This window comes from Nuphar pumila, chromosome 8 (assembly GCF_984573655.1).
Source record: "Nuphar pumila chromosome 8, dmNupPumi1.hap1.1, whole genome shotgun sequence".
NCBI classification, from domain to species: domain Eukaryota; kingdom Viridiplantae; phylum Streptophyta; class Magnoliopsida; order Nymphaeales; family Nymphaeaceae; genus Nuphar; species Nuphar pumila.
This window is the reverse complement of record NC_143256.1, coordinates 42943892-42967999: the sequence shown is the minus strand read 5'-3', so window position 1 is coordinate 42967999 and position 24108 is coordinate 42943892.

Genomic DNA, 24108 nt, shown 5'->3' with positions numbered 1-24108 from the left:
TGGATCAGAAGGTGGATCCAGACTAAAATGTATCTGAAATGGTTTAATTGGATCCTGGATATTTGATGAGATATTCCAAGTTAGATGAATAAATTGGACTCTGGATATGGATCTCTGAATAAATCAGATGAAAAATCCAAGTCTGGGAAGAAATTAGATACCAGATCCAATATCCGAATTGAAATAGAGCGGATCTCGGATATTGATAAAATATTGGATGAAAGAATTGATCTGAGTCCAAATTTGGGGTCTGTCTCAGTTCAAAAATTGTTGGAAACAATATCTCAGATACTTTTATTTTTTTTGGGTCTTTGCCCTGCAGGGGCAGAAATACAGTACTAGATTGCTCTGAACTAATTTGAACTGAATTGGATTGAAATGAACTAAATCTGAAGCCAATTATACTCAGATGAACTAAATTCAGAGCTAAAACACTAGTTCAACCAGCTGCAGTCAGCTCAGTCTGGGTTGTATTGAGCTCAAATGAGCCAAAAAGAGCTAAAATGAGTTAAAACAAAAAGGTCCGACTGTGTAAAAAGTGACTTTGAACTGAAGCTCGACCGTTCAAACTCTTGATGCACTCATGTTAGACTCCTGAGGATAGGATCTACTAGATTTGGCTGACTCAGGGACAATCTGGCTAAAATTTAAGCTAAAAATGAGCTTATTTCGCCTGAAATTGGTCAAATTAGCTGAAAATGGTAAAAAAATGGTCAGGGTTCGCTCCTCGCAAGCTCAAGAGAGCTAGAAATGATAGACATTCTAACTTCTTTAAACTTGAGATGAGTTTGGTTGGACCTAGCTGACAAAAGGTCTAAGGGTGACCTTGGGGTAAAATGATAATTTTATTGGTTGAATGAGGTACTCTAGACTGAGGTAGACCTAGAGGGGACTCTATATTGCCCTGCAGCGGACTAGCATCTGTGAAATGAGGATGTCTGGAATGGATTTAGAAATATTGGGGTGTTTACAACTGCCTCACTCATCAATGAGGTCAATGACCTCGATGTCTTGACTAACCACGACATCAGAAATATAGAGTTTCAATTGTTGCCCATTGACCTTGAACATGTCACCCGTTCGAGGGCCCAGAATCTCAATAGCACCATATGGAAAAACTCTTTTGACTATGAATGTGCCATCCCACCTAGTCTTCAGCTTCCCTGGAAAAAAATGGAGTCGCGAATTATAAAGCGAAACCCTCTGCTCAGGCTCGAACGATTTTCGCATTATGCTCTTTGGTGTGAGATTTGGAAAATGATTTTTAAAACAATATTTTATGTAAAAACAATGTGAAAGCCATACACCAAATAATCAAAACCAGCTCACACGAGTGGTGGAGTCAGGGTCGATCTCAGGGAACAAGAAATACTTTATATTCAAGCACACAATTAACTACTCTTTATTGCCAAAAATAAAAATCAATTAATTGAGTAAATACGGGAGAGATTGCAACCCTCTGCGGAGGACTTTACACAATAAAATAATAGCCTTATTATGAACCCCAATTAATTGAAATAAAAGAAAACCTAAGCTAGAAATAAAAGAAAGGGTCTTCAGTGCTTGAGTCCTTTGTTTAATCCCCTTGAGGTTATGCTTTGCTTCTTTGTTCACTTTTATATGTGTTTGATTAAGGGTCCTCTGAGGGGCTCTTTTGAAGACCTCAGAGGGTACTTTCGAGGGTACGAAAAGGGCCTCACCGCACGTCTAAACGCTTTCTTGCAAAAATCAAAAGATAAAATGCACCAGAACGAAGAAAACTAAACCAAATCTAAACTTTAAAAATCAGCAAAAGCAAGATTTAGCTAACTAACTACAACACTAAAAGACGAAATAGTGAAAAAAACTACTAACAAACATGAACAAAATTCAGGAATTACGTATGACAACTATTGCCAACTTAACTAATTTAAAACAACTAAAGTGAAACACTAAGAAAAATTAATACACTTAATTAACTACGACTACTATTGAATCATGGCTACTGAAATAAATTATTAAAACCTATAACTAATGAAATCAAATATGGCTAATAAAATCAACGTCTAATGCTATAACTAAAACAAATAACATTTTAATGAAATCATGGCTAATGCAATAAATAAAACAATTAATGTCTAATGCAGTTAACGTCTATTGCTGGGTGAAATAAATAAATCAAATAACTAACAAAGATTAACTAAAACAAATAACTAAGAATACTGAAATTGGCATTTAATACCACCAACGTCACACAAGAAAAACAAGATTAATGCAACATGCTACCTAACCTATATAAAAGGAATTAATGACTAACCTATATGATATAAATCGGTTTTAACACAAAGCAATAACAACGTTGACAAAAAACAAAAAGAACAAAATGATCAATGCTGGAAGTCAAATAGAATTCAGGTTACCATCAAAGAAAACTAATCGGCTACTTAAAAAGAAAACTAATCGTCTGAAGACAGTATATGAAATAATCAACTGAGGAAATCACTAACTAATGAATAAATAACTAAGTCAAAAGATGTTGATTTAGAAAATATAAAATGCTATATGCAACAGACTAAACCGACTGAACACAAAAATTTTAAATGCAGTAAATAAGAACCGACTGAATCAAAATAAAACACCATAAATAGACTGCTAACTAACCAACATAAAATAAACTAACCTACTAAAAATGTATACATTAATTTCAACAAAAAATAGTATCAACATAAAAAATTGAACTACCAGTTTAATGATCAAATATATGTAGATCTAAAGCTACTGTAAACACCCCAAATTTTCCACCTTCATTCATAAACACCCGTCTCCCCTGCCACTGGGACCCACTCTCTAAATCCTTCAGGGAACTAGTTGGTCGACACCTGAGCCAGGGCTATTCAAAGCTCGAATTTTGCCCCAAATTCAAATATTTCAAAATTCAATCTCCAAATTCAATCATCAATTCTTGCCTTCGAACACAAATGTTTAATTTTTTATCTCTGCCAGGGGTCTGAGACTTCAAATTCCTCATCCAGGGTTTGCCTTTTGCATCTCATTTCATATCATCTTGCATCATTGTATGTCATTGCATGTCATTTCATTATATTGCATGTCATTGCATCTCATTATCGAGATCCAACACTCTTGTTTTTTTTTTTAATATTTAATCCAGATTCGAGTTTTAAAACTTTTCTTTCAAAATTAATTTCAAAACTTGGGTTTTAGATCGATGTTTACAATTTGTTAACCCCCAAAATCTTATATTTCTTTATTTTAAAATATTTTCTTTAGAAAGCGATCTGGATTCATTTTAAACTCAATTTTAACTGATCTCAATTCTCGGATGAGACCCATCTAGGTGGTGTCGCTTTCGGATTACTTCTTTTATCTGGATTTCTCAAAATTTCAGAGTCCTAGATGGATTAGGACTCTGTCTTTTCACCTTTTAAGCTTTTTTTAAAATCTCATTTCTATTTTAGACCAGAAGTAGTCCTAGCCCTTTTCCATTCCTTTCATTTTGGCTAAAATCTCTGAGTCCCAATTAGATTAGGACTCTTTTCCAGAGTTTCAGTCGGATCAGGATTCTACCTTTCACTTTTATTTTTACTTATTTTTGAGAAAACCTTTCAAAATCTTTCATTTTGGTCAAAATTTTAGAGTTTCAGTTTGACTAGGACTCTGTCCTAGAGTTTTAGTCAGATTAGAACTCTATCCCGATTTCATCCTTTACTCTTGTTTTTCACTTATTTTAAAAAACCTTCTCATCTGACTTTCAAAAAGACAAGAATCTTAGACTTTCAGTCGAACTAGGACTCTATCACAGAGTTTCAGTCGAACTAGGACTTTCTCCTCTATCTCTATTTTTACTTGTTTTTAACAAAATTTGTCAAAATCTTTCATTTTGGTCAAAATTCTAGAGTTTTAGTTGGACTAGGACTCTACTTCAGAGTTTCAGTCGGATTAGGACTCTATCTTTTGTTGTTGTTTTCTTCTATTTTTGAGAAAATCTTTCAAAAGTTGTCAAAATTTTAGAGTTTTAGTCAGATTAGTGTGATCATCACAAAATTTTTCCTCTTCTTGATGTTCTCTCTCTTCCTTCTCTTTTCCTTTCCAACATCTATTTCATCCTTTTTGAAGGGAGAAAAATAAAAGACAGAAAGAAAGAGAGAAGAGAAAAGAAAAGAAAAGAAGAGAAAAAAGGAACTCTTTTGCGGGGTCTCACTTGACCTTAATTTTGAAAATATTTAAAATAACTTGCCTCCGTTTTAAAATATTTACGAGAAAACTGGGAGACAATATTTGCTCGTCGGTACGAGGTTCGACCGTTCCTGGCGCCTTTACCAGGGGTAATCGAACCAAGGGTCGAATTCATGCCTTTTGCTTTTGCTAAAAGATTATCTAAGAATTTATCCTAAGTCTAAATGCACAAAGAATCGTGCTTGTGCAATGCAAGGATGTAGGCTCTTTCGAAAATGATTTTGGAAATCTCCAAGTATTTCTGAGATGAATAGAATGAAGAAATGATTTCTAACTCAGAACTTAAGATTTAAAATTTTGAGTTTTTGGAATAATCAGAGCTTGGGAAAATAATCTAGAACTTTTAAAAGAAATGATTTTGAAGTTTGAGATAAAAGGAGAGGGAAGGAAATTTCAAAGTCATAAATGGACTTTGATTTAGAATTTTGAACTTGGATGAATGTTTGAAGTGGAAATGAATTCTAGCTTTGAAGTTTTGAAATGAGAAATCCAAATGGAATTGGGAAATAAAATGGGTTTTTTGAATTTTGGGAATCAAGCTAAACTTAGATTCTGAAATCTAAATAAAATGGAATTGGATTTGAAAAGTTGAGAATAGAAGTTGATTCGAAATCTGGAATTCAAGATGAAATTTGAATCCAAAGTCTGGTTTTTAAATAGAGTTGAAATCCAAGATGAAAATTGAATTCTGGATTTAGAATCCTAAATGGGAATTTAATTTGAAATTTGGGATCCAATGATAAAGTTGAATTCTGACTTTTAAATGGAATTAGATCCAAGATTTGGAATCCAAGATCGAATTTGGATCTGAAGTCTAAGATCCAAGGTGAAATTGGATTTAAGAATTGGAATGGAATTTGGATCTGAAATCTGAGATCCAAATGGAATTGGATTCTGGATCCTAAAATGGGTTTTGGATCTGAATCTGAGATAAAAGATGGAATTGGGTTCTGGATCCTAAAATGGGTTTTGGATCTGAAGTCTGAGATCCAAGACGAAGTTGGTTTCTGGATCCTAGAAATGGATTTTGGATCTGTAATCTGAGATCCAAGATGGAAATTGTACTTGAAAATCTGGATCCAAGTTGGATTTAGGATCTAATTCTGTATTTGGATTCTGAAAGTCCAAATGGGACTTTTGAAGATGGATCTGGGGTTTTGAAAACCCAGATTGAATTTAAAATTTTGAGGAAGAGTCAAGTTTTTGACATTTAGAATCAATCTCACACTTTGATTTTGAATTTGAAGATTAGAAAAACTTGATTGTGAAATAAAAGATAACTTCAAAGTTTAAATTGGACTTTGAAGTTTGGATTTTGATTTGGAAATTGAAATTTGAATACAAAATGATTTTGAAATTTCAAAGTCGATTTGGACTTTGAAATTGAAATTTTGAGTTTTGAAATGAGATAGAATTGAATTTGAATCTATAAATAAGATTTGATCTGAGAAAAATAAAGGAAAGAATCACTTGGAATTTTTTAAAAGGGATTTTTTGAAAATATGATGCAATTCTATCTTAAATGATGAATGAATTTAAACAATTTTGAAATTGGATTTGAAAATCATATTTCATTCTTTAAGTGAATGTAAATAAGATTAATGATATAATACACTCCTGACTATGGCCATTGAATGTATCATATAATAATCATATCTAAATTCAACTGAAGAATAAAATACATTTTGGTGCTTTTATAGAGTTTAGAATGAAATTAATTCTCAATATATCCTAACTATGGTCATTGATATATGTATTGAATCAATTTTTAGACTAAACTCTGATAAAAGAGGAAAATATTTAAAGAAAATATGATGAATTTTGAAAAAGATCCAGTGTGGATCCAGTGTTATTTTATAAAAGATAAAAATCCTAAGTTTTGTTTACATCCTGACTATGGCCATTGATGTAAATCATCAACTTAGGATTAATTACCTCTTACGAAATGGTGCACGTGCCATTCGTGTTTCCATTTGTAAGATTTTGAGAAATACAGGCAAAAAGCATGAAAATAAGCAATTTATGATATTTACAATGCTCATTCATTCTATCTAAAACAGGAAATATAAATTCTCATTAAGATCTAGCTATTACAATACATAAAGTTGAATTTACAACTCTCAATGATGATATCTTCCACATATTCCCTGCAAAACACTTGATTAATATGAAAAATAGAAAGAAATTTGCACCTGTCACATGAATGTCAATGGGAAAATTGTTCATATGTCAAGGTATATATATACTTATACACACATCTATGTATATATGCATATATGTATATACGTATGCATATATATATATAGGTGTTCATATATATACATATACAAATTGTGGTTGGAAATGAGTGCAAGTGTTGTAGTGAAAGGACCATGTAGATGAATGGCAGCACACAACTGCTGGGAGTTGTGTATATGCTGGAAGGTGGTGACAGGGTATGCTAATATTGCTGCAAAAGATGCTGAAAACAGAAGCAAGATGCTTCAGCCAGCAAACTTGAGGGTGACAAGTGGAGATGAGATACATGGTGTATATAGGATATACACAAAGAACAATGCATGCTGCTATGTGGTAGGTGAGTTTAATGGATGAAGTGGGTGCTGTTGCAGGTAGTGGTGGCAGCAAGGTAGGCGCTGCGGTGGGCAATCTAATGACAACCTATGATGCAGATGATGGTGGCGACATAAGGGGCTGTGCACAGGAGAAGTGCAGGAAATGGATGTCAGCAGGGTGCTGAGTGAAGGGATGAAGCGGCTGTGTGGGTGATGCTCAAATGGGCATTAAGGTGGAGGATTGAATGCAGTGTTGCAGGGAAAGTATAGAGATGGCATTGTAGTGTGATATAACAGGGGCTGGGTGCTGGAAGGCATTGAAGTGGATATGAAAAGGTGCAGTGGATCCAGCAGAGAGTATATAAAAAGTAAAATAGAAGATGCTGAATATAAATGGCAAAGTGAATATGGCAACAAATGAAGTACACAGGTGTACATAAAAGACATTACACGAGTGGTGCCTAGTTTATAAGCATCTACAGTGTGAGGACACCAATATCATCACTAATATTTTCAAAAACCAGAGTTTTCTCAGCATGAATGAGCAGTGTGATCCTCAATCATACTGGAAGGTCCATGTATCTTCATCTCCAGCCAAACACTGCAGTTCTTCCCCTTTTCATTCATAGCTTTCTCTGGACGATTCCAACAGTGATATAAGAGGATGTGGACTCACTTTTGATATTAAGTACCATTGTGCTGGTTCAGTTACGCAGAAGAAAATTGCTTTGGGCCCAAGATCAATGATGCATCGACCATGATATGAGATTAGGGTGTGTGAATATTCCCATAGAAGCAGGGGTTATAATATATTTTACACATTGTCTTCATGAATATGGATAGTTATTCCAAGACATATTTCATATCAGGAAAGTACCATCAAGTTTGGCTCAAATAAGAATTAGTAACAAAGATGAATATGACAACAACAACACGAAATCACTGAGAAACATGATTAGTATGTATTGATATTACCTACTATATATATTTATTTATCTATTTATTTATTATTTTTTTTATGCAGAAATGTCCTGTGTGTTGTGAACAACAAGTATAATGACTATGATAAGCAAAAGGGTACCTGTAGGTTGTAGAAGTAAATGCTAGATATATATACAAAGTGGCATGGTAATGACAGGTATAATTTAGCAGAAAAATGTACATAACAAGGGCGAAAACAGGAATGCACATGAAGTGAAGAGAGTGATAGTGAAATGAACATACAGGAGTAAAGTGGTGCTTATGAGGTATTTTTGTAAGAACTGAATAAACTTTAGTTTAGTTCCTAGTAATTTCCTTGTTAAACAACAACTTACCCCCCCCCCCCCCCCCCATTTGTTTCTGGTGCCTCCATTATCACTTCTGGAAAAGTAGACATCAAAGCCGGATGATTCAAATGAATCACAAAATTTACCATTTACTAAAATAATGCAAACAAAACTTGTACAAGACATCCAAGAGACTATGCAGGAAGGAATGGAAGTGACGAGAAATATATACAAAATTAGTGTTTTCAATGCATACGTGGGAATGAAATCATTCATGACCATATCAATTTTTAAGCAATATAATATCTTGGATAAATAGTCTTTTAGCAATCATCGAAACAACCTCTGTACAAGCACCCTGCCTCATTTGAGATGAGTATCACTGACCAAGAAACCCCATAAGTGACTCCAATGGATTTGACTTAACTCCTGATTGAATACGATTTAGCTCAGCAGATCAGTGTTTGACTGCTTAATATACAAAAGGGTGAGCTCTCAGGTGTAGTGAGCCACCAACGTGGATCAACTAGGGTATACTGGGATCAAGCGATCTCTTCCTTCTACTGCAAAGAACGGAAGGGGAGAACGAGTACCATTTACATGGGTATTTCCCAGCAGTAGTTAGACTTTCCTGCGAGGGACAGATTTCCTTCAAAATAATCATGTCAGTTTGGATACAAAGGGCCTGTAGAACAGCACCAGCGATCCAGCAGCTTCTCTAGCAATTTCTCGTAGCCAAGGGGTGGACACGGTTTTGTGCTACTGATATGACTTAAACAGATCTTATGCAACAACTAATATGAATCATAATGAATGAGCACATAATGGGTACTGAAATGCAACGACTGATGAAATAATGATATAACGAAACCAAACTGGAATGCTAAAAGGCAGGAAGGAGATATAGATATACGGAAAAATAAACAACATGCCTGATGCAATGCAGATTGACAACACTAAACAACCAATGAAATTGAAGTAAAACGATAATCAAATATTTCATATAAGATGAAAAATAAAAAAGAAGAATCACAAAAAATGTGGCGATTAGCTATTGATAAACTACAAAGAAGATATTTAATCTAGACATCACAAACAAATTATCAAAACTTCCCTAAATCGAGGGAATTATAGAAAATAGAGGAATAAAGTGGTGGTTTCATCGATGCTATGTCGGATTATAGTCATCCCTTTTGTTGTAGCAGCAGGTGGATTGATCTTGCTATATGCAGATCAATCTCACCTGCGGTGCCTTATGACACAAAAAAAAAGTGGGAGAAACAGAATCAAAATGCTAAGATTAAACTTCTGTAAGAAAAAAAAAAGATCAAAATACCAAGGGGAAAAGATAACATAAACGTAGAGATAGGATTGGAATACAAATCCTGATAGATCGACGATGCCATTGCGAGGCATTATCGGTCTATAGTACGTAAGAAAGGAGAAATTTGGCCATGAACTTTGAAACAGAGGTGAATATTGAGAAGGAAATATAGCAGGCAAATGATGATGATGAGAGCAAAAGAAATTAAATTCGAAAATATAGGGAGAGAAATCTTACCTTGTTTACAGGAATCTCAAAAGAAGGAGCTCGTGCTCCTTTAGTGGAACCGGGGAGGAGATCTGTTAGTTCTTCTCGTTTTGCAGAGATTCCAGAATTTGAAGAAGTGGATTGAGAGGAAGAATGGGCAATGATGAAGGCCGATGTCGGATAGATGTTGAAAGATAGTTTGCTCTGTGAAGATGGATTGCAAATGAATGTTGATAATCGATGCTTCAGAAAAAAAAAACCTCGATGAGAAGAAATATCGATCAAAAGACTAGATGCCTCAGAGCGGATGGGGGGTCTCCTCTTAAAGGGTGATGGATGGTTCGAGAAGAGGAAGTTCGTTGAAGATTGAGGGCGGAGGGGAGAAACCAGTGATCGAAGGGTGGAGAGCGAGCCTGCATGAATCGGCCGTTATAATTTTTCCTTTTTTCGAAAAAGAGGTCCCCTTTTTAGAATTTTTTGTAAAATGGTTCAAGATGAGGTTTTCGGCAAAATAGCTTTAAAAGCTTGAGAATCATTTGTTTTTCTTGTAGTTTTTCCAATTTTTTTGGTTTTTGTGTTATTTTTCAATTTTTTTTTTATTTTATAATAAAGTCCTAAGATTTGCGAGGAAGTAAAGATTTGAAACTGATTTTTTTGTATTTTTGCAAAATATTTATAAAAGAGAGTTTTTCTGAGAACTCAAGGCTATTTTGGGAAAATTTCTTCAAAAAATGGGTTTATATCCGAATTTTTAGAAAATATTCGAGGTTTGGAAGCTCAAATTGAGAAACACCAAGTTGTGGGTCTAACAGGATGCCGGATGAACTGCCCGGGCCATTCAAAATCATTTTTTTGGTATTTTTGTAATTTTAATTTGGAATTTGGACAACGAGGCTAAGATTTGGATTTAAAACATTGGGTTCAAACCCGAAATCGAATTGGATATATTTATATGGATTTTAACCTAGAAGATCTGAAGAATAATTGAAGTTTGGCTTTGATTTTCTCAGAAGATGGAAACATGGGCAAATAGGTCATTTTTACAAACCTTTGAAAATTTTAGGGTGTTCACATATGCCCCTCTTTGCTACTAAGCTGGTTGAAAGCCGAGCTTAGTGGCAAAGATAACACTCCAAATTTTGAAAAATGCTCCAGTCAGCAAATCTGAACTAGGTGTGGAAGAATTATTTTGGAAACATGGCTTCTCAGGCTTAAAACCTTATCCTGAATGGTTTTGGGGAGATGAAATCCTCGAAAATGATATGATTGAGTAGAAAATAAGGAAATTGTGATGAGACTTTGGGTGAAAATCCCGAAATGATGGAATAAGAATTTTGATCAAGTCCCATGGGTGAGACAAGATACAACTTTTTTTTGGACTGATTCAGGTTTAGCCCTTAACCTGGATGGGACGAAGATATATCAAGATGAATTGAATGAGGAAAGGAATACATAAGGATCTTGATGGGACATTTTGGAAAATGCCTCAGGAGATGAAACTTAAGTAGGATCCTATCCTCGATGGATATACAAAGCATGGACTCCTCGATGGGAAGAACCATGATGGGATTGGAAGAAAACATCTTGTCAAAACAAGGAATCTCATTGGAACAAGACTTAGGTTTAACCCAAACCTGAAAAGGAAGATACCTCGCGAAGAGAGGTTCAGGCTTAACCTTTAACCTAAAAGGGGGAATCTACCATACGAATTTCTCAAATGGAGAAACCATAATGGGACATTTGGAGTTTGGACGAACAAATCCGAAAGGGGTTTTACGAAAGGAGAAAAATAGGGTTTCCTAAAGCTTTGAAAATGAGATGATTTTGGGTATCTCATTATTGAGACTGAAATAGCTTTTGAAATCAATGACCTCTCGCAGAAAATACAGGTTTGACCCTTAACCTGAGTGGGAATCTACCATACAGATTTCTCAATGAGAAAAACTGTGATGGGACGGGAAGAGATACTTCAACTAAATAAGGCAACTCTTCTGGAAGATATAAACAACGCTAGGTTGCATAAAAATGGATATTGAATGTTTATTTCATTCTTGGAATAGCTAGAAAATTTTGCCAAAAATTATAGCTGATTCAAACGCTTGAAAATGTGCACGTATGTGCAAAGATATTTCCTCTTTTACCTAGAGTATTTCCTTCAATGAGGTTAACTCCTCAGTTCTAAGAGTTAAATTCAAAATTTTAGCGCTGATGATTTTCTTCAAGGAAGCTATCCATTTCCCTGATATGAGAAGAGAAGAAATATTCTTAATTTCATAATAACAAGTACTGAGAAGATATTGATAAAAGAATTTTGCATGAGAAAAGATCACTTCTGGCAACTTTGGCAGTTTAATATCTGGGTGTTTTCCCACAATGATCCTTTTGCACTCTTTTTGAGTCATTTGGCTTTCCGAGCTTTTACATCATCCTTCATTTTGGAGACGTCCTGACTTTTCTCTTTTTTACATGGAAGGGTACGTCACAAACTCCTTCATCTTGGAGATGTTCTGATCCTTCTTTTATCTCAGGGATTCTATTGATGATATTGGCTCAAAAGGTCTTTAGATGATAGCAGAAATCAAATATCTTTTAGGGTTTGTCGGTAGGTTCATCGCACTTGCCTTCATCTCGACGGTGATCTGAACTTTCCATGGAAGGAACCTTCACAAACTCCTTCATCTCGGAGATGATTCAAATCTTCTTTGGCCCGGGGGGTCTAGCTCGCATATTCGTCTTCATCTTGACGACAGTTGAGAGATCCCTTTTGCGGATATTTGATTGCAACTTTAAATGAATGAGAAAATATGGGTTGAGTGGATTCTTTTTATAGCTCGAGATATTTCCACTGCCTGATTGCCAGATAGCCGTCTTAAAATATGCGCCATAGCCATGATCAATATAAATTCGCTTCTGGCTTTTCAACATCATTGAAGATTTCTTTCACTGATCATATCAAGGACATTTCTTACATCCTTTTGGTTGATCAACAGGAAAAGATTTGAATTTTACCTCTTTTTCGCAAAAAGTTTCACCTTTTTGGAAAGAATACTAGAGGTAATCGGAGGAAATTCTTTTGTGTAATCAGATTTTTTGAATCAACAAGTGTTTTTAGCAAATTGGCATAATGTTCCAGAATTCTTTTGTGAAATAATCACTTAATATAGATTTTGATGAGACCTTTAGCTGTAATTAAAAGAAATGGTGTAAGAATCAGACTTTAGAAAACTTGACTGATGAAATACATTAGGTTTTGGAAATCCCGACCAGTTATGAGAAACTGGATTTTGATAATCCCGACCAGTGAAAACACTGGATTTAAAATCCCGACCAGTTATGAAAATTGGATTTCAAATCCCGACCAGTTATAAGAAACTGGATTTCAAATCCCGACCAGTTATGAAAACTGGATTTTGATTCCGACCAGTGAAAAATACTGGATTTCAAATCCCGACCAGTGAAAAATACTGGATTTTAAATCCCGACCAGTGAAAAATATTGGATTTTAAATCCTGACCAGTGAAAAATACTGGATTTCAAATCCCGACCAGTGAAAAATACTGGATTTCAAATCCCGACCAGTGAAAAATACTGGATTTCAAATCCCGACCAGTGAAAAATACTAGATTTCAAATCCCGACCAGTGAAAAAAAATACTGGATTTCAAATACCGACCAGTGAAAAATACTGGATTTTGAAAATGAAGGATTTAATCTGATGGTTTGAAAGTGATTGAATTTGGGAGATTATAACCCGAGGGTTAAGAAAATGATGAGATTTTGAAGATATTGCAACCAGAGGTTGGGAAACTAATAGAATTTGAGAGATTGAAGATCTTGAAGGTTTGGAAATGATAGAATTGAGGAGTCGCACCCTAAGGGTTTGATTTTTTGGAATACACAACCAGCGGGAGCTGGATCTTTTGGAATACATCACCAACGAATGTTGGATCTTTTGGGAAATACATGACCAACTGGTGTTGGATCTTTTGGAAATACATGACCAGCGAGATGCCTATAAAAGGGGTATAGGGGGGTCGACCCATGCATTAGGCTCTCTCCACTTTCTTGCTCCTTCTCTCTCCTCCAGCAATCCCTCTCTCAATTTCCTCCATTGTTGCAGCAGCCCTAAGGTAAAACTTCTAACTCTTTTCATTATTTTTTTTAGTTTCATTATTCTATTTGGTATTTTTCACCATTGTCGCCCCTTGGATAGGAGATTCAAGCTTTGCTTTCGTTCGAGAACCATGAAATCGATTCAAGAAAGCGATATAATGCTGTATATGGATGATTTTCATATTATCAATCCATTTAAATAGTGTAGATTATTGATTTTTATGTTTAAGCCAAATAAAAGATGAGATTCGATCCCTTTATGGATCGAGTCCCTCTTTCGAAGGCTAAATCAAATCTCTACCATGCTTTCCCTGATTTTTTTTATTTTATTTCATCATATTAATGTTTATTTTATGTGCTCAAGCATTAAATCCAAATTCGTTATATTATTTGTAGTTTTTCCTTTATTATTTTTCATGTTTAGAATAGGTTATTTATGCATTATCAATAATCTGTTAATTTCGATCCCGGGCACATGGGAACAATGTTATTTAATGTTTAATTTTCTGTCAAAAAAATATGATATTTTTAGGGTTGATCCATGCATTATTCAGTGTTTTTTTATAAAAAAAAAACAAATTACTTTGGGTTCTGTAACCCTATCAAAAAAATAGGAAACCGAACCTTGCTTTTTGAACCCTAAAATCGCTATGTGAATTCGGGAATGACTTGCCGAGGCGATATCTCCCTCGTCGGAGATTCAATCGATATTTCATAAGTTGCAGTATCTTAGTTATTTTGTCTAGTATTTTCTGTAAAGTTTTAAAATTTTGATATATCAGGTTTCTATTTTTCCTCTAACAGAAATCAAAATCAGTTTCACAGAGCCCGTTATGCATTGTATAAACCCTAGATCAACTTGTGTGGATTGTATCTCCCTAACCCAAGGTTTGATGGATGATCCGTAAACAGGAGTATCCTTATATATGTATTTACTGTCATCTGATAAAATTTTATAATTTTTTAACACATTTTGTTATATTTACCTGTACCCAAAACTGGATGTGTTTATTTCAACTCGTTACGTATAAGCCGAAATCTAGCGTATATTACTGAAATGATATCTCCCTAACCGAAGATGATTTTTCTGATCTATAAAAAGGGAAATTTTTCTTTATCTGTATAGTATCTCTTTGTAAATTCTTATAAATTTTTATAGTTATTTAATACCTGATTCGGGTCTGAGACTGTGACAAATACGTAGCCGCGAGCGAAATTGCGTATTTCATGTTTTTATTTAATTTTTATATCAAAATAATGCCAAAATCTCTATTTTTTAAATCTATTTTAATTTTAGTGTTATCATAAGTGTCCATGTCTATTTTTGTTATTTTTTGAATTCATTTGATATATTATTTGATTAAATCATGAAAACAGGGTGCCCACGGAGTCCTGATTCGAGTAAAACACTGGTAAAATTGCTATTTTCATGATATTTTGGTTTTTTTATGAAAATTTTTATATTTTTAGGATTTGATAATGTTCACAATCATGCTAGGGTGCTTCATACTCGATTTGGTGTTGATTTGAATCCACTTGATCCACGAATCAAGTATTTTACAAAAATCTTTTCTAAAAACCCTGATTTCAAGAACATAGTCTTGTTTTTAGGGGTATTTTTGTCATTTTTCTCAAAATTCTGAATTTCAATATTATTTATTCAATTTTATATCATATTTTATTATGTTTATCTCAGGAAAACATAGAAAAGGCTTATATTCGGATAAATCCCTCAATTTCTGATATTGTTGGATAAATCCAGAAAAGCTAACATATTTTCATTAACAAGTTTGCTAATTTTGTAGGGATATTCAAGATTATATTTCCTTTTATTTTAATTCAATTAGTGATGTAAATTTGAAATAATAATTTACTTTTCCTACCTAGAATAGGATTGCATTGCATATAGTTTATTTTTTTTATATAAATGTCAATGTGTGATGGATGATGATTCATGCATATTCAAATCCACCATGGTCTACACGAATGGCACATGCACTAGCTTCTGAGTTGATAAACTCGGTGGTTTTCATATTTGTGGCCATAGTCAAAATGTGGCGCCCCAAACCCCGACCTTGGAAAAACCTTAGATTTTCTATGAATTTTTTTTTTTTGAAAGGTTTCACTGAAAACATCGGAAACAAAGTGTAAAGAAGGTGGCAAGGCCGCAAGTCTGGACGGCCACAGGTAAGGACAACAGAAGTAACTAACAATGTAAATAAATGTACAATCACAAATATAAAGGGGTTTACAACCCGACAGTTTAAGAGTTACAAAATGTGATAGTACAAAAACTCAAAAATAGGGAATGTATCCCAACCAAAACCCAAAACCACTGGGACAGGATCTGTAGCTAAGTGTGGGTCCCCAAGCCTCCACCGTGTGCTGTCGCATCAACATTGTACCTATTCGTCACTTGCATCCCCATAAAACGGGGTCAGTCCTCTTGCGAGGTGGTGAAGAAACAACAACGACATATACATCATTTCTAAGAGGAAACAGGAAACAAAAACAAGAACTAACAAGTATATGTGTTTGTGTCAGGTAAGCATGTAAGTGACAAGTGAAACAGGTAACTAAGAGTAGTGACAGAACTGAAACAAGTAAAGTAACTGAAACAAGTAAGGTAACTGAAACAAGTAAAGTAACTAAAACAAGTAAAGTAACTTGAAATACCTACATTATGTCAACTATGATTGGTTAGTCTTTAACTTCTTCTTGTTACTCCTTCGGGTACGTGAAGGAACCTCACATTCTGTGAGACATGCACCCAGCATCTGTTATTCAATTTCTAATATGGTAATCGGGGATGCTATAGACTGAGTAAACCTCATGCGAGCATCACACAACTGAGAGAAACTCTCGCATAGGCAAGGATTGCAATCCATACTACTGCAGTAGTGAGGTCCTAAAAAGGCAACCTCGACCTCCCTGACTCTGAGTGACTGGAGGCCAAAGGACGCTACAGCTCTTGTCAAAACACGTGTCGTAGTAACGCAAGTCACTCAGGGTTGTACCATCCACCCTCTCCAAGGTGAACCATTTGTGAATGGGGCGAAGTAGGTTTATCTTTCTTAGGCCCATTATTCAGTTATACCTCTTGACGAGGATTTTATGCCTTGTGGTCCCCGCGGGTACGCAAAACGAGAACTTAGCTTGCCCATCCACATGCTCAGCCTCACGCGGCTAACAAGAGCACATCGCTTGTGAAAGCGATCATAACACCATATTATTTCTTTTCTAAATTAGGGTATAGCCACATGTGAGTTCACTCACGACAGAAGGGCCTTTGCCCAGAGACTCCAACCGAGTCCAAAAACAAATCATATTCATTCATACCCTATGGTGTTTAAATCTAAGTTTCAGCCTTTTCATTTCATAAAGTAAATGCACCTTGTGCACTCACCAATGCCTCAAGCAATGTACCAGTCGAACTCAGTACGAGTGTTAGGATGTGCTACGTGCAAAGTGTAATTAAATACCACATGCTTTCTATCATTTGCACATACATAAGGAACAGAGGCATTATACAATTTCATATCCGAGAGACGAGATAATGTGTATGTGAGTGTACAGTTTCATACATATGAAATTTTCATCAATTTTATCAATTTCATCACTCAAGCAGTTGAACTAAATCATTACGATTGACACTTTGCGTAACATGAGACCATTCTCATAGGAAAAACTCATGATTTGGCGTACTTAGGTGTTGAGATTGAAATCTACGATATTCCCAACTTATGGGAATAACATTAGCATTTTCACGGTGTGGGTGCCGTGCCTGCGGATCCGATACAAAAATATTGAACAGTGTTCGTGACTTGTAACCAACGTAGATTCTATGTACGTGGTTTGCAATCGTGCTCATCCGCTTACACAACTTAGTCAATCGAAACGGAAACCAAGGTGTGAGTATTTTCCTTAAGAAGTGCGTCACATATATGTGTCAAAAGCAAATTCTAGAAATAACCTATCTAATGGGATTACATTGGCTTTTCCACGGTTTGGGGTGCCACGCCCGCGGACCCAAAATGAAACATTTGACAATGCCCGAGGCTCGGAATCACTTAGGCTCCAAACATGTAGGGGTAGCAACAATGCTTACCTTCGGACACAACTAGTCAACCAATGCGAAAATCGAGGATAGTGTGAGGTCCCACTACAGACCTATCGACAAGAATCTTGAGACATCCGACGGGACTGTCGCAAAACAAACACTATGTAACTCATACCCATTTCGGAGTGTAAAATATTTGTGAAAACACTTGGACGAAACACAAGAGTGCCACATGTCCATTCGGTCGCACCGAAACACCCAACTCAACTATGTGTTGACTTATATATATATCTATATATCTAAATGTACATATACACATGTACAAACATGTTACACATGTATATGCACACGTGCTCTAGTGCACGCAGCTAGCCGATTGCTTGCAACCGAAAACCCATACTCGGGGCCTTCAATGTTTGCAAAGATGCGAGGCACAAAGTGATCGGGTCTGGCCATTCGAGCTAGAACATAACTGTCCTTTCGCTACACTCAAGGGCCTTGACGAAGTCAGCTGATCACTAGTGGTGACAGCATGCTCATGGTACCAAGTCTACAAGTGATCCGGGTGCAATGGCACCGGGTAGCCTAAGGCTGCTATATGACAAATGGGTAGGTGTGCGGGTCTGGTCATGTGGGCCAGACCAGGCTGGTAATATGGCGGAATTCAACAATCATGTTCATCCTCAAAGTCACCAGTGGTGACAGCAGCCAACAGAACACAAAGGCGGCGGGGGACCCGAGTGTAAATGGCACCCGGTAACCCCTGCAAAAAAATGCTAAACCGAAATTTCAAGTATGCTGATTTGGTCCTCCGGACCAGACCTCATGGTTAATTAAGGGTTCTGGTCTGAACCCATGGTTCAGATCAGTCCCTTCGTCGAACTGGGTGATCCCAGATTGGCTACCCAAAATCGAAGTCTTTCGGTAAGGCCATGGCGCCAAGACCGGCGGGTGTGGGCTGGACCTGTCATAGGTCCGGTCTACTGGTCCAGTCATACAGCTGCGAAAAGAGGGGTCTGAACCCACGGTTCAAACCAACCTCCTCGCAGTGCTGGTAGCAGCTACGAGCCATAACAACAACTCGCTCTTGGGCGGCTGCCACGGGGTCGGCGCTGAGCCAAAACGAGAAGGGCTGGGGTCTGGTCACTAGCACCAGACCCACATGGCCCGACATAGGTCTGGTCTGAACCCTGGGTTCAAACCAGTCACATAGGCCTGTGCCTCAGTCCCTTGAAACAGGGCCCAACCATGTGCCTAAAACCCTGGGTGACCCGATGTGGCGCCCCAAACCCCGACTTTGGAAAAATCTTAGATTTTCTATGATTTTTTTTTTTGAAAGTTGTTTTACTAAAAACAGCGGAAAACAAGGTGTGAGGAAGGTGGAAAAGTCGCGAGCCTGGACGGCCATAGGAGAGTACAACTAAGTAGCTAACAGTGCAAATAGAAATACAACCACAAATATAAAGAGGGTATACAATCCGATAGTTTAAAAGTTTACAAAAAGTAAGAGTACAAATTGTCCAAAAATAGGGAGTATATCCCAACCAACACCCAATAACCACTGGGACAGGATCTGCAACTAAGTGTGGGTCCCCAAGCCTCTACCGTGTGTCGTTGCATCAGCACTATACCTATTCGTCACCTACATCCCCATAAAACGGGGTCAGTCCTCTTGCGAGGTGGTGAAGAAACAACCACAATATATATATCAATCTCACAGGAAGCAGAAACAAGAATTAACAAGTGTATGTGTCTGTGTCAGGTAAGTGCGTACGAGACAAGCGAAACAAGTAACGTAACTGAAGTAACTGTAAACAAGTAACTCAGACCAGTAACAGAACTGTAACAAGTATCGAACAAGTAAGTAACTGAAGTAACAGCTGAACAAGTGAAGTAACTGACGAGAAAATTACTAAACAAGTAAAGTAGCAACTACAGTAAGTCAACTGTGATTGTTTAGTCTTTAAGTTCTTCTTGTTACTCCTTCGGGTACGTGAAGGAACCTCGCATTCTATGAGACATGCATCCGGTGTCTGTTATTCAAATTTTAGTGTGGTAACCGGGGATGCTACAGACCGAGTAAACCTCATGCGAGTAGCACGCAACTGGGAGAAACTCTCGCATAGGCAAGGATTGCAATCCATACTACTGCAGTAGTGAGGTCCTAAAAAGGTAACCTCGACCTCCATGACTCTAAGTGACTGGAGGCCAAAGGGCACTATGGCTCTTATCAAAGCACGTGTCGTAGTAACAACAAGTCACTCAGGGTTGTACCATGAACCCTCTTCAAGGTGAACCATTTTGTGAATGCGGCAAAGTGGGTTTATCTTTCTTAGGTTCATTGTTTAGTCATACCTCTCAACCAGGATTTTGCCTCGTAGTCCCCGTGGGGTACACAAAATGAGGACTTGGCTTTCCCATCCATGTGCTCAGCCTCACGCGGCCAACAAGAGCACCTCGCTTGTGAAAGCAATCACAACACCATATTATTTTCTTTTCTAATTCAGGGTATAGTAACATGTGAGTCCACACACAACAAAAAAGGCTATTGTCCAGAGACTCCAACTGAGTCCAAAACATAACCATGTTCATTCATACCCTATGGTGTTTAAGTTTCAGTTCCAGTCTTTCATTTCATAAAGCAAGTGCACCTTGTGCACTTACCAATGCCTCAAGCAATGTACCAGTCGCACTACTCAGTACAAGTGTCAGGATGTGCCACGTGCAAAGTGTAATAATACCACAGGCTTTCTATCTTTTTACACAAACATAAGGACAAGAGGCATTATATGATTTCATTTCTAAGAGACAAAGAGAATGTGCAAGCAAATATACAGTTTCATGTATATGAAATTTCATCAATTTTCAACACTCAAGTAGTTGTCTCTAAATCATTAACATTGGCACATTGCATAACATGAAATCATTCTCGTAGGGTAATTCATGAATTTGCGTACTTAAGTGTTGTAATTGAATTTAACAAAATTCCCGTACGTATGGGAATTACATTCGCACTTCAAGATGGGTCGTCGCTCTTGCAGAATAAAAGATGCAATCACGACACGAAAGACCATCATACTTGATTTAACACACTTACGTGTTACGGTGAATCTGGGATATTCCCAACTTATGGGAATAACATTAGAATTTCCACGGTGTGAGTATTTTCCTTACGCAGTACGACACACATACGTGTCACAAGTGAATTCTGAAAATAATCCATCTAATGGGGATTACATTGGTTTTTCACAGTTTGGGGTGTCGTGCCTGCGGACCCGAAATGAACCATTTGACAAGACGAACGTAAAATAACACTAAGGAACTCATACCCAGTTCAGAGTGTAAAATTATCTGAGGAAACACTTGGACGGGACACAAGAGTGTCACATGTCCTTTCGGTTACACCAAAACACTCAATTATGTGCATCAACATATATATATATATAGATATATAGATATATGTTACGAGGTTCGCTGTTATCGACACATACACATATATATTTACATATATACATGTTCACTTAACGATGCCTAACCCTTTACATGTATATATATATACGTATATACACATATTTATATATATATATAAGGTTATCTTACACATGTGTGTCTTCGAGGCATGTGCACGCATGCCAAACACCCTAACCGAACTGTGAAAGGGTGCGGGGCAAGACAACCCACGAGTTTGGACCACTATGGTTTGGTTATGGGTAGGTTTTTCGTGTTGGTCTTAAAAAAAATCAGCACTAGTGATAGCCGATTGGATGGAGTAAAGAGGCGGTGTGGGTTTCGGCAGTGAATCGCGTACTCGCTGCCAAAGTGGGCCTACCTATAAATGCAGGTCTAGTCCTCCGGACCAGACTGCTATGTGCACTAGGAGAATTTGGTCAGACTCATGGTTCGGACCAGACTGTCAAAACAACTCAGTTGGGACTGAGTCAAACTGCCAAAAGCGGCAGCCACGACTAACCCTGCGGATCTGGGTACCAAGGGGCAGGACAGGGGGGGTCTGGTCCATAGGACCAGACTGCTGTCAAACACGTTAAGGTCTGAACTTGTAGTTCAGACCTGAGCCGAAATAGCTCAGCCAAAGGATGGCCTGGGTGCCCAACACCATACGGCGGGCACCCGGCTCCAACCAAGGAGAAAAACGGGGCTGTCAACCCACTCAGGTCTGAACTTTTAGTTCAGACCTGAACCCAAAAATGGGTTGGCTGAAAGTGGTCTGGGTGCTCAGCTCCTAGCAGCTCACATCAGGTTCCAACAAAGGAAAACCGGCTAAAAGGGAAAGGGGGAAAACTGGACCGGCCCAAGTGAGCCACGGTCTGGCTAGGGTCTGGCCCATGAACCAGACGGTTCTAGCCAGCTGTAGCACTGGTCTGAACCCACGGTTCAGACCGGTGCTACAGCCCAAACGTTAAAATAGAAAAGACTTGCTTCCAAGGTGCCCAACTCCGAACCCTAGTAAACGTGTTGGCTGAAGGGTCTGGTCCACTGGACCAGACCTTGTGCCTTTCCCAATATCATGAAAAAGAGCCCAATAGGTCGAACAGCCAAACCAAAGGGTCTGGCATTAGCATCTAGGCTCGCCTAGTCAACTAAGCCATCCGGGCGACCCGGTGCGCCAACCAAATGAACCGAAACATAAAAAAAAAAAATGAGAGTGGCATTAGACGCCGGAGTGCCAAGGGCCCTTCCAACTCTAATGGGGCCTGGTCACACCGTGACCCAAGCCAAGAGCATGGCTGCAGCACCTGTCCCAACGTGCTGGGACTGGGTTGAACCCAACGCACCAAAGAGCTCAAAGAGGGAGGCGGCGGTTGCAGCTTACCAGCCGCTGCTTGCATGCTCCTCAAGAGATGCCAATGGGCTGGGTGCAGTCTGGACGAGACCAACTCGGTCCAGTGCACCCCAGCAATGCCACCCAACTCACGAATGCCCAAAAACAAAACCCAGCAATGCGAGCGAAAGCACAACCAAATGAATCTTCAAAGATGAGAAAAAGAAAAAAAAAGAATAATATTGGAAAACAAGACTGAATGCAAATGAATATAGCAATCCAACGAATATAAACCATGGTGAATCAAGATTAAAAATAACAACTTCTACAAGCTAATCCATCGTTGGAGCATGCATGCATGGATGCATTGCTCCATCGGTTTCATGTTACACTTAAGCATGGTGAAAAGCATGATGAAACTTCACCTTGGAGGTTGAAGGAAGAAGGTTGAGCAGCTGCCTTGCACGACAATTGTGGGGCACTCCCACGGTTGAAAGGAAGAGGGAGTGAGAGAGGAGAGTGGGAGAGAGAATGAGAGAGAGAGAGTTGTAGAAAAATCGCCCCTCAAATGGGGGCTCGATTTTTTTCTAAGGGGCTTTAAAGTGGGCTGAGTTGAGATGGAGGGTGGGGAAGCACCCTCCAAGATGTAGGGCTGGGGTAGATCACGATTTTCCACCACCGCTCAGCCCCAATACACGTTTTCAAGGATTTGAATGTTTTTTTTTAGAAATTACGAAGATGCCATGGGGCTGCCGCCCCATGCATCCAATGGTGTTGGATCTAAACTAATCAAGGCTCTTCCCTCTTGAGAAGAGCCCTTGGGATCTCTTAAATCCCAAGGCTGAAGTTCTCAAGACTCCATGCAAAACCCAAGAGGGAAAGATGCCCCTCTAATGCCATGCAAGATCTCCTTTTTGCTTTAATATGACATGTCATTATTATTTAGAATTAAAAAATTTTCTTTTTAATGATTTGGGTAGGGCCAATCGTGGCCCTCCCTTTATGACTTACTAAAGTCTCTTTACAAGGATGCCACTAACCCAGCTGGTCAACGTGACCAGTTGGTTCCATGGCCAGGGTCATCTCAAGGCCCTCCTGAAAGGACGGATATGGCCTTGGTTGACCTTAACCAATGAAAGGAAAAATAATTTATTATGTTGATTTTGGTTTTAAGTGACTTCCAATTATTTTTCCATGATGTACCATTATTTTATTTTATATTATCAATGTAAATGACATTACAAGGCTACTCAAGCAAAGAAATCTTCGTTTCGAACGAATTAGGTCTTGTTTAATCCCTCGCTAAATTTCTAAGCGATCTCTCGTAAATCACATGCACTGACGGGGTTTTTTCGTCGTTCGGACCTAAAATTCAGGGTAAATTACCATAGACCTATTCTAAACTTGCTCTAAAATTTCAAAAGTTAATTCGTTCCAGATTTCCCTCAATTATTTTTTTACGTAAAATTACGCGATTTGACTCGTATCTCAATATAGGCTAAATTACAAAAATTGCCAAATCAACAAAATTTCATCGTTCTCAACACAATTTACATAATATTATCACAAAAT